Genomic DNA, 8,954 nt, shown 5'->3' with positions numbered 1-8,954 from the left:
TTAATTGAGAGCTAATTTATTTAAATTTCTCGCGATGAAAGTGGTTAAGGGAGGAAGTGTGCCCCTGGTTGTTGGAGAGGTGATTTGCTTTTTAAGTTTAAAAAAAAAAAAAAAATAATCTGTAGTTTCCACAGAGAGAGTTGAGTACTTAAAAAAGGTAACTGTAGAAAGGTCGTTTGCCCTGTAGGAAGCTGTGAGCGTGTTAAGGGTCAGGCTCTGTGCTCGGGCAGGCTCCCTGCCTTCCCATCGGCTGCAGTGAGGGTGCAGCACGCTTGTTTCAGAACTGAAGTTGGCTGCAAGGCATCAATTTAAGGACAGCTTTAGGCACTTGAAAGGCTGGCCGCAACTAGGACGACTTGTGTGAAAGAGAAGGAACGGAAAAACGTGAGATCCAGAAGGTAGGGGGGGAAAAAAAAAAATCTCATAGCCTGTGGTAGGGTAACTTAATAGTACTCTGACCAGCGCTGCGGGGTGTTGGAGACCAGCTTTTCTGTACTGCTTCAGTTTACGTTCTGTGAATGGTGACACGTTGCGTCTGATCGGGTTCTCTTAGTCGCTTGTGTCATATAGCAACAAATGGCTAGAAAAAAAGTTAAGAATCTTTTGCTTATTTATTAAGGAATCTTAAAAGCTACCTAAAAGACTTGGCGGTATACTTAGTGCCTGAAGCCTCCTCTTTTGCTTGGATTAAGTTCCTTTAATAAAGTTAATAATCAGTATAGATTTTCTTCTGCTTTTTTAAGGCTGTTGAGAAGGACACTGTAAGCTGCAGATATAAAGGGCTCAGAAAGGAGTAGCTGGTAGTGACAGCCTTCTAGAATTGCATTTTCTAGCTTTTGTAGAGTGGCTGTTGCTAAGCAATAATTTGGAGAAGTATGAGTACAAGGACTTCATTCATTTTATAGTTATCCCCAGTAATAGCTTTGTTCTGTCATCGCTGTCTTTGTTGGTATTTCTTTTTGTCTTTGGTAATACAGTTGCAGCCACATACGCTACGTGAGAGTTATATGGCTAAATCTGTCTAACAAGACAGTTATTGTACAGCTAGTCATCAGAGATGATTGCTTAGTTTGAGGTAACGGCAACATTTACAATGTTGAGTCCCATTCCTAATGATGTTTCAAAGCACATGGCAATAAGACTGTGGGCTTTAAAGATGTTTAGATGCTCATAGATGGGTATATGTAGAAATTTTAATAGTTTTTTTCTCCTGAGACGTGTAAATGCCTTCCAAAATCCGGTTCAGCATTGCTGTTAATCAAAAGCACTCTGCAGCTCTAGACACTAGTTAATGTTTTATATAACCCAATTTTTTAAAAGCTATTACATAGCTGATTTTGGTGGTACGTTATATCCCTTCATGCAGGACATTAGGTACTGCATTTCAAACTAACCAGAACTTTAAAAACAAAAACGCAAGCACAGCTCACTTTACAAGTAGTCACCCTAAGCAGCAAGTATCATCTAAAAGAGCTTCCCCACAGGCTGCTTGTTAGAAATGCCAGAGTACAGGCTGCCTGCTGCCTTTGAGAAATCTGGAGAGAGGTTGGAAAACTACTCCTGTTCTAAAAGGACAGCTAGCAAATGTCTCCTACTGCCCCCATTCCTTCCAAGAGGTAATTATGCTAGAGATTTTATAAAAGGCTTTCATTTTTGCTCAGAAGACAATTAAGAGTCTGCCCTTGTTTAAAACAATCAGGTAAAGATTACGAGCAATGCAATGTTGGTCTGTGTTAGATACTTCCAAGCAAACTCAGCCTTATCTCTAGGTGTTTGGACCTGGGGTAGTAAAGCATGAGTTTACTCGAATACGGTGCTGCATTCACACCCTTGGCTTGTGATGTTTGGAGACAACGACAGCACGTGCACGGCTTCATGGCAGGCTGCAGGCAAGCCCTCCGCAGCTTCGCGGTGCTGCAGTCTCCTAAAGTGCACGCAAGTTAGCTTCAGCCAGGGTTTTGATTCTGCAGTGGGGTCTGCTTAGGGCCCCAGCTGATCTCCCTGGAGCAAGCCTGGATTTTACGGAGGGGCTTGGAGCTAAGCTGAGAGCCTCCTCTTAGCAATCTGCAGGTTACTGAAGCAAACCCATTTTAACTCAGTGATTTAGTAAAAAAATTCCTGCGCACGGAGAAATCTATACTGAAATATGATCTCTCCTGTAGTGAATTTGGAGGAGGATGTTCAGAATTGTTAAAATAACCAGTTTAGTTAAAGTGGCTGAGTACATAAAAAAATAATCTAGAACATAGAGAACGCTTTCTGTCACGGACAGCCATTTACACACGATGTAACAGTATCGCTGCAATGCAGCGCTGGCATTCAGCTGGGAGAGGAGGCACACGTCTGCCTCGTAGCTCTCCCCTTCACAAACCAGACTGAGGAAACTTCTCTGTAGTGCTGGGCTTGGACCTTTTAACTGTCACCATTTGAGGTCTTTGTTATGCCTATAAACACCCGAGAAACACTACAAAAATCTGGGATGGAATTGCTAAGATGTGCGTTCTAACTTGTTTTGTTTCTCTGGAACAATTAAACAGAATAGCTAATAATGCAATAAGTACAAAGCTACTTGAGAGCTGTGTTTGGGGCAGAAATTGGATCAAGTCTTGTTTTAGGAGGGAACACTTTATTCTTGGGGGAAAATCTCCACCTCCTGGGCGAGGAGTGTCCCTACCGTGGCGTGGGACAGTTTTCATTCTATCCAGTGGGTCACTGCTTCACTACTTTTCCTCCACAGAGTGCTTTGCAGGTGCAATCTGCACCATGCTTACAGGATCTCGAGTTCTATTGATGTCTTACAGAATGGGAAGCAGAAACATGAGGTGATGCCACTTGGCCAGGGTTGCAGAGGAAGGTGGCGGCAACAGTATTGTACCTTGAAATTTCCCAGGTACTATGATCTTTGCCTCATGCTCTGCTGTGGAGCCAAAGGTCTTCTAGAGGCTAATTATTTGGGGTGATGCTTTTAAAGTTACTTATAGATAGGCACTTCTGAAAATGCCATTAGGCACCTTCCTGAGCCTTTAGATAGTTAAATACTTTGTCAAATCGAGCCTGGTGTTACACGTTCCCGTTGTCATTTAGGCAAACAGCTCAGGTTACTGCATGTGCACGTTTCCCTGTTAGGGTATGGGGCACGGGAGCTTTGCAGTTGTATTGCCAGGGTCTCTAGAAAGTTCATCCTCTAAGTATCGTGTAAAACTAACCCAGGGATGTGATTTTTCTCTTTGTCTTACCGCAGAGGTGAAGCCTGAGGCGAATTCTTATAAGCTCCATGAAAATCTTCAGCTTCGCTCTTGGAGTTCATCTGGCCGAAGTTTGTGGCTTCTGCTCGACTGCCCAGCGCTGGGGTCTCTGTGCTGTAGGATGGCAGGCCAGCCGCATCTCGGTCCTTGGCTCCTGTTTGGCTGTTCCTAGGGAAGGTGGGTTTCTTCATGGTGACTTGCACAGCTGGCCTGTGGGCAGCACCCGCAAAGCTTTCCAGCTCTTTTGCTCCTGGAAGTAGAATTGTCCACAAGTCAGGTAGAAAGCAGTGGTGGGTCACCAGTACCGCACGCTGCGGTAACAGGAAGGGAGACTGTGCAGGGGAGTGAGAGTTCAACCTGCCTGGGGTCTGCGTAGACCAAAACCTGCACAGCTGCATGAGCCAAACCTGACTTCTCACCGGGGCTGGTGAGCTTTGGGTTACATGCAAGGTGCTGCTCTGTTTGGAGATGGCTTTCAGCACAAGCCAGGCAAGTCATGTGTTACAATAAACAAGGTATAGATTCAGCCAATGTGTTGGGCTAAGCTGGGATCCCTGAAGGGGTGAAGCTCAGGGATGAGACTCCTCTGTGAGAGAAAACATCGTCTTCACCTTGTCGTCCTTGACCCAGGAGGAAGAGGGGCCAAAAGCAGAAATGCGGAACAACTTGCATCCAGCTTTGAGAAGTACCCAAGCAGACTGCATTTTTGGGCCATTTCTCTTCTCTTGAGCCTGCAAAAGTGTTTGGGTCTGGCTTCTCTTGGCAAATATCTGTGATGCTGCCTGATGCTGAGCAGCAGCAAATTGTCTTGTGCTTAGTTGCTCAGCTCAGAGACCCATGTGCTTACCTGGAGAAACAGAGAGACGTGCACTGGATGCTGCAGATCCAAATTCATTTTCAGCAACACATTTAAATATTCCAGAGTCTTCTGGAAAAGCTTCTGTAATAACCAGGGTGCAGACTTCCTCTGAAATGACAAATTCGGGCATGCTGTTGTACCATGAAAACCAAATGTTAACTTGTAGGAGTTGGTCCTTGCAGAAGGACTGCTACTTAGTGATGGGGCTTGCCAGCAATAAAGTGCAAAAAAGTGATGTAAAGGGCATAGGAAGTCAAGGGGTTCAGAAGGAGCAAAGGTGAAGGAAGAATCTTTCTTCCTGTGGCTTTAAAGAAACAAGGCACAAATTTTTTGCTAAATTCTGTCTTCTCTTGCACAAGTTTAAAACCCAGGAAAGATCACGGGTCAGAATGGTTGATATGCTTTCCCTTAACACATAGGGTGCTCTTCCTTGGCTGAATGTAAAAGGGATGATACCTTTTTCATTGTGTTGTGAAATAAATTGGGGCTTTTCAGGCGCTTGTGTCAAAACCAAGAACTTGAAAGCTCTTAGCCTGACACTGAGTGCTATCTTCTGGCTCCCCTTTGAACATTATTGTTTTATCTTGGATGAGGTGGGAAAAACTAAGCTTGGGGTAATTAACCGGTAAGATGTCTAACAAAAAATGCGCAGTGTACTTACCGGGAACAGCTGACGAACAAGCCTCTGCTCAAAATAAGAAAGAAAAAAATTAAATGGTTATAATGGCAGAATGGAAGAAAGACCTTCAGCCCTCTCCTCCTTTCCCACCTCAGCTGTCACCCCAGTTACAAAAGGGACCATCTCCCTTCCTGTCCATCAAGAGAAATACCATGCGGGTAGGGGAAGCTCAGGTTTGGCTGGAACCTGATGGTACAAACACCTCTTCACTGAGGTGATCTAGAAAGAGCTCCGCTGACTTTGGAGTTAGTTGCTGTGAATTTGGCCCACTGGGGCTATGACCTCATGCCTGGGAGTAGGAGAAATTGTTTAAAATGTGCTTATATTGCAAATTTTTTTCCCCGAGTTCATCAGTAGTTGTAATATACAGTGACGATGCCTCCAGGCTCAGCAGTACTTGCATTAACAACTAACAGCATGGCAATCTCCTCCCGTTGTGCCTGATCCGCTCACGCGTCGCCAGCGGAACCGCAGGCTCTGCACAGCAGCCTGTGACTTCAGGTCATTTCATACTTGTAAACTTAACTCTGCCTCTGTGAACATGTAGGAGCTCCTAATTTTTATAGCAGTTCTGTTCCTGTCTTGTCATCGTCCCAATAAAATTACTGTACATCAAACAGACGTAGTAATACCTACTTTTTCGTAGTATTCGGAAATCGGCAGAATCTATTATCTGATCATATTCTCTGTACCAGTGAACCTGTAAGGTGGGTGTAGCGCGAATGCGACATTCAAATACCACTAATTGACCCTTCGTAGCTTTTATGTTTTGTAGACCCTGGAGGAGGAAAAATTGGTGTTAAATGGCTGACATAAGTTTTTCCCCGTTGAAGCGATTATTACGGAATGATACACCCTTCGGTGAAGAAGATGATCTCATGCCCATATTTTTATTTTACTTACAATAGTTGATTTAATTCTAAATGCATTTGCAGTGGGTTGTGAGTGGAGGTTTTTTCACCTGTAGACCAGTGCTCATTAAAAGGCTTCAGCTTGCTTATGCATTTAAATAAAGATACAAATGCAGGAAAAACATCTATTCCGGTGGATACAACATAATAAGGGAGGTTACTATGAGAGGTTTCCACTTCAGCCTCCTTTGTAGGAAATGAATGAGATGAATTCATGTAAGTGGTTCTGTCTGTCTGGATCGTTTACCAATTAAGATGTTAATTTGATAGCATCACTAATGAAGCATGCTGGCTTTTTTGAATTGTAAATGAACCAATGTTCCAGCCTCAAAATACCTTCTGATGGAGCAAGAAAACTCGAAATCTAATGCTAGTAGTTGCAGAACAAGCTATGTCGTTCAGACAACCTGTGCTCTTTACCTTTGTAAACACAGGTGTGCTTCCATAGGCAGACCCGGTCAGGCTCGCCGAGGGACTCTGCATCTATATAGCAAAGAAAAGTGATTTTTATAGCTTGAATTCCTCATATGCAGAAACCCAGCTGTGTTGCTGGCACTTTACTATGAAACAGAAGAAGATGTCAGAGTGTTTTATCTGTTGTTCATGTGCCAGCCTAATAAATACCCTGTGGAGAGTCTCCATTCAAGCGCTCCAAGAGGAAAGGCCTCCCTGGACTGAGAACACCAAGTTAGTGGAAAGAGGAGTTGATAACCGGTAAGCGTTGCTGGTCTTATAAGCCAATTAATTGCCCACATCTTGTAGTCTCTATGTAAAGATCAGTGTTGCTTGCCAGTAGCAGTCCCCTTCTACAGAGATCCCTACCTGGTCTAGGTGATCCCAGGTCTAGCTCTTCCTGGCTTGTGTGCTGTATGTGGTAACCACCATGAGGCTGAATGTAGAGAAATGAGCAGGAACTTTGGTACTCTGTCCTGACATCCTCCTTTAAAGCTCAGCTGACGCAGAGGTTACAATAAGGTCTCTGATTAAGCAAGAAAGGCAGTTTTAAGATGATCAAATACTTGCAGTGCAAGATATGTCCTTGTTCCATGGTGGAGCATTGATGTGCACTCATATCCATCTCATTTAGCTTTTGAACCATGAGTCTTGCGTATAAATGTGCAACTGAAGTGCTTGGGTTTGTTTTGCTGTGGCACTGGTCTTTTTTATAATCTGTCTTTTCCCTGAAATAACTCAAGTTACCAGCTCTTTCCCTCCAGCCTGAGTTAAGATGTGAGTCTGTCTCTAGACAGTCTGAGTTCCCCAGCTCTTGACCAAGTATGTGCTTTAAATCAACTATCTGTTCTGAAGTGAATCTTTGAAGTAGGCTGACAAATGGCGAAGCTGCGTGGCAGCCCCTCGAGCATTTCCAGCCCTGTCACCTGCTCCATCAGTTCTCTTAGCAATTCTGGCTAGGAAATGTTCCAAGCCAGAAAGCCCTTTTCCAGAGCTTAGGGTCCAGATCTTGATATTCACGATGACCCTTGCCTCTTAGTCACTTGCTGAAGATGTGCTTGAGCTGTTCCTCGCAAAATATTTCTAAAATGCTATAAACAATAACTTTAAAAATGTGTCACCTACTCTTTGAGGGCCAATAGATAATGGCTGAATTATAAAATGTGTGTAACTATAAAGTGGTGTAACTCTGGTGGACTGAATGGCTACTACAGACTTCACTGGCTGAGGAACCAATGGTCAGCAAAATACTGGAGGCTTTCCACTTTTTCCTAATGTGGGGGGAAAAAATAAACAGGGCAGGATGGAGACAGAGACTTTAGGAGGCGGAATATACTTGACTCAACAGTGTTTGCACTTACTGTGACATTCCTCTGGCCCTGCCAGGATGCTGAGACTTGCAAGGAGGCTTAGCCCTCGGATTTACCCTATGAACCTGGAAAGACAAACAGAAATCAGTGTGTTTAGAACTATCTCCTTTCCCTTACAACAGTGATGGCTGTTTTGTGAACTGAGCATATGCTAGTTGGAGGGAGAGCAAGTGGTATGTGCCGGAGAAAATAGAAGCATCCTTAGTATTTGGGAGTAGGCTCAGGTCACCTCCAGAGCATGGAGGCATTTAACCAAGGTTATTGAAACAGACCTTTGTAAAAGACCCAAGTCACCCGTGAAACCTGGCTCCATGCTGGAGTCAGGTTTTTTCTGCATTTGGATGGAAGAGTCTAGAGAAAACCCTTGTTACTTTAGCTAAAGTGAAAATGGTACTTCATAAACCAGCTACCAGATCCTTCTCACATAAGGACTGTAGCGTACTGGATTGACGCAAAAAAGTAGTTACTGGTAGCTCATTAATAAAGGGTTTACAGGTTTCATCTTTGTTTCCCTTTTACTACAGCAAGAGAGGTTTTTCTTGGTGGAGTACTGCAGGCTAATGATCTCATGTTGCTGTTTCTCACGTGCACCATTGCATCAGTAAAAATGCCGGTCTCAATAAATAACTTGCAGCAGTGCTGCTGTCATACGCTCCGCTTCTGGAGTGAACATTAAAAGTGTGGCTCCGGACTGAGAGACAGCAGCATGTGTGAGACGTGGAGACAGTGCTCCTACGTCTGCCTTGAGCTACAGCTGCGGGGAAGGAATTTGACCTGGTTTGTCAGCAAGGAGAAGTCATGGAAATAACTGAATTGACTTTCTGCTGGCTGTAGGAGCAATATAGGTCCCCTGCCGATCTGTTTGGTGTGCTGTCTTGCTAAAGGGTGCCCTGGGATTTGCGTTCCCCATCCATTAAGCCAGCCGTTCACCCTGTCCCACTCTTAGCACCCGCGGCGTCAAATTCAGAGCCTTATTCTACATTATCTGGTAGCTGATGTTGTCACGTACTGCCAAGTCCTATGTTTGTGCCTGTATGTGTCTGTGGTCATGCAAACAGTACCTTAAGGTATTGGCAGATGGTTACAAAGCTGTTGTTTGTTGTTTAGTGATCCGTTACTAAGGCCACTGTAACTGTCCCCTTGTGAGCTCCTCCCTGGTTGAATCACTGCCTTTGTGGCAGTTTTGCTTTGTGTTTGCAGCCTGCTAAGAACCAGATGTGAGTGGTTGTGGCTTGGCAGGTAAGAAGTCTCTCCTTAAGGTTACAGCTGTTTCTTTGCACCCCGACAGTGCTCTAGGTCAGACAAACGTATGTGTTTCTTCAGGGTCTGGATCCTACACTTGATGCTCCCCGTTCCGTATGGTATTGTTTAGTACTTACAGCATTTGTAACATAGGTAGAGTAACTTCAAAATGGGGGTCTTCTAGCTGACTGTCAC

At 44.2% G+C, this 8,954-nt stretch overlaps 1 long non-coding RNA gene across 1 annotated transcript; it reads left to right on the top strand.

Moving 5' to 3' along the window:
* Positions 1 to 215: 215 nt before the first annotated feature.
* On the top strand, positions 216 to 5,391 carry LOC143166173 (uncharacterized). Its single transcript, XR_012996373.1, has 3 exons — positions 216 to 398; positions 3,242 to 3,422; positions 3,876 to 5,391. It is a non-coding gene; the product is annotated as an uncharacterized LOC143166173 (long non-coding RNA).
* The last annotated feature ends 3,563 nt before the right edge of the window (positions 5,392 to 8,954 follow it).

This window comes from Aptenodytes patagonicus, chromosome 12 (genome assembly GCF_965638725.1).
Source record: "Aptenodytes patagonicus chromosome 12, bAptPat1.pri.cur, whole genome shotgun sequence".
In the NCBI taxonomy this organism is placed as follows: domain Eukaryota; kingdom Metazoa; phylum Chordata; class Aves; order Sphenisciformes; family Spheniscidae; genus Aptenodytes; species Aptenodytes patagonicus.
The sequence above is the reverse complement of the archived record's forward strand: the minus strand, read 5'-3'. Positions and strand labels throughout refer to the sequence as shown.